Here is a 3,318-nt window from a genome sequence, read left to right as displayed (position 1 = left end):
CTAAAGTAGTCGAAGACACTGTCGAAGGTTTCGCATCTCTACGGTCAATGGTTTCGGAGGAGTAGCGATAACAAGGTTTTTCCCACAAGGGCAAGAACTTTTTAATGCATCAGGCTCTACGGGTTAAAAAGAGAAATTCATAAACAGTTTTATAAGGACATTTGATATATTTGATGTTATGTAATACATGTTGTAAGACAAAGGAGATATAAAAAGAGCTATAATTCTCATATTCAGAGTGACCTTGCCCTTGACCTTGAACAAATTTTGAAGGTTAAATGATGAAAAAGCCATTGCAGTTGGTTTCGTGTCTCTACAATTAATCGTTTTAATTTTTTTCATTATACGTGAAGAACAAAAACTTTCAGGGGGCAATACTTGATCAAAGTGCTGGATCTATCATTTGGCAATACCAAGATTGAAAAGTATTCTCAAGTAGTCGAAGACATCGGTGAAGGTTTTGTAACTCTAGGGTTTACGGTTTCGGAGGAGTAGCGATAACAAGCAATTCTTGCGAAAGGGGCAATAACTGCGAAAGGGGTCATAGGTTATATGCGTTGGGTCAAATTTGTTCATAACTTTTTATGACCTTTACGATGAAGAAGAAATCTTTTCGATAAACCTCGAAACAAAAAATCAGCGGAAGAAAAATAATAAGAAGAAGAAGAAGAAGAAGAATAAACAGAAGAAAATCAATAGGTCTTTCCACAGAAAGGTGGAAAGACCTAATAAAACACTAGTAGACTAATTGTTCACAGAACAATTAGAGGTCTTTCCACCTTTTTAAGTGTTTCCATGTAATTTGGGCTGTAAAAAAAGAAGAAAACTGAAGGGGGGAAAAAAAAAAAAAAATTGTTCTTCCAGCAGGGATCGAACTCGGAACCCTTAGCTTGAAAGGCAGGCGCGCTAACCACTACGCCACCAATTCCGATGAAGATTTATGCAGTAAACTACCTATTCAAGAATAAAAAATTGTTGTACAACGTAGTTATCGGAATTGAATAGTTTTGAGAAACATGTTTCCATATCATTTGGCTTACAAAAGAACAGAAGAAAGAAAGAAAGAAGAAGAAGAAGAAAAAAGCAACAAAATAAATAAAAAATCAAAAATTCGTATTTTGCTATAGATTTATTGTCGGGCTCGTTTCTCTATAGAGTTCAAAAGGTCTTTGCGCATCTCCAAAAAAAGATGTTTTTTTTTTTTTTTTTTTTTTTTTTTTTTTTGCGATTTAGGGGCCAATTTTTCTCTCTTTCCCCTTCTCTCTTCCTTTCTCTTCTTCTTCTTCTCTCTCTCTCTCTCTCTCTCTCTCTCTCTCTCTCTCTCTCTCTCTCTCTCCTTTTTTCTTTTTGCTTCCGTGTTGATGGCATTTGTTTACATATAGTTACCATGGAAGTACAATGCATGCATGACATGTGTTTTACTGTGCATATCGTAATTCTATTTTTGTGCACTGTGCATTCGAAGGTTTAATTTGAGGTGTTAAATGTTCTGATTTAGTTAGACTACTTAGAAAAGTGCCGATGAAATAAATCGGACTCGAGGCCAATGGTATGTAGGTCGTCATATAGGAAAACATGGATTGGACTCAAAGCGACCTGACTGCGGATCCTAAGATTGTTGCAGGCTCAGTAAGAAGATTCCTGAATGAAACAAGCTTCCATGTGGGTTATATTAAATGCAGCTATGATAAATAAAATGTTCTACATGCATTTTAAGAAGAAAACAAGATAATTAAAGCGTGGAATAGTTTATTTCATACATTTATATTGGTTTAACCCCCCCCCCCTTTTCATATATTCCGTATTTCTCGTATTTTGGATGACCTTTGACCTTGACCTAAATTTCAAGGTCAAAGTTTCTAAAGTAGTCGAAGACACTGTTGAAGGTTTCGCATCTCTACGCTCAATGGTTGTGGAGGAGTAGCGATAACAAGGCTTTTGGCACAAGGGGCAAGAAATTTTTAATGCGTCGGGCTAAGGGGTTGAAAAGTGAAATCTGAAAATAGTTTTAAAAGGACATATGATGTATTTAATGTTATGTAATATATGTTGTCAGACAAAAGAGATTTTAAAAGAGCTAAATTTCTCATATTTAGAGTGACCTTGACCTTTGACCTTGAACAAATTTTGAAGTCAAACGACGAAAAATCCAATGCAGTTAGTTTCGTGTCTCTACGATGAATCGTTTTAATTTTTTTCATCATACGTAAAGAAGAAAAACTTTCAGGGGGCAATAACTCATCAAAGTGCTGGATCTATCATTTCGCAATGCAAGATCGAAAAGTCTTCTCAAGTAGTCGAAGACATCGGTGAAGGTTTCGTAACTCTAGGGTTTACGGTTTCGGAGGAGTAGCGATAACAAGGTTTTATTGCGAAAGGGGTTATAACTCCTCGAGGGTTCAAAGTTCTTATACGCAGGGTCAACTGCAAAAATCTTTTACGAAGTACATTCTTATGGACCATGAATCTTTTCGATAAATCTTGAAACTCAAAAACACGTGGCGGAAAAATAATAATAATAATAAACAGAACAATTTCAATAGGACTTTCCACAGAAAGGTGGAAAGCCCTAATAAGATGAAAGAGACATCAAAAGCACTGACTTTTTCATGTTTTGAATGACCTTGACCTTTGACCTTGACCTAAATTTCAAGGTCAAAGTCCCTAAAGTAGTCGAAGACACTGTCGAAGGTTTCGCATCTCTACGGTCAATGGTTTCGGAGGAGTAGCGATAACAAGGTTTTTCCCACAAGGGCAAGAACTTTTTAATGCATCAGGCTCTACGGGTTAAAAAGAGAAATTCATAAACAGTTTTATAAGGACATTTGATATATTTGATGTTATGTAATACATGTTGTAAGACAAAGGAGATATAAAAAGAGCTATAATTCTCATATTCAGAGTGACCTTGCCCTTGACCTTGAACAAATTTTGAAGGTTAAATGATGAAAAAGCCATTGCAGTTGGTTTCGTGTCTCTACAATTAATCGTTTTAATTTTTTTCATTATACGTGAAGAACAAAAACTTTCAGGGGGCAATACTTGATCAAAGTGCTGGATCTATCATTTGGCAATACCAAGATTGAAAAGTATTCTCAAGTAGTCGAAGACATCGGTGAAGGTTTTGTAACTCTAGGGTTTACGGTTTCGGAGGAGTAGCGATAACAAGCAATTCTTGCGAAAGGGGCAATAACTGCGAAAGGGGTCATAGGTTATATGCGTTGGGTCAAATTTGTTCATAACTTTTTATGACCTTTACGATGAAGAAGAAATCTTTTCGATAAACCTCGAAACAAAAAATCAGTGGAAGAAAAATAA

Source organism: Saccostrea echinata, unplaced genomic scaffold (assembly GCF_033153115.1).
Source record: "Saccostrea echinata isolate AGI-Se365-2 ecotype Australia unplaced genomic scaffold, CSIRO_AGI_Sech_v1 ptg000211l, whole genome shotgun sequence".
In the NCBI taxonomy this organism is placed as follows: Eukaryota; Metazoa; Mollusca; class Bivalvia; order Ostreida; family Ostreidae; genus Saccostrea; species Saccostrea echinata.
This window is presented reverse-complemented; position numbering follows the sequence as displayed.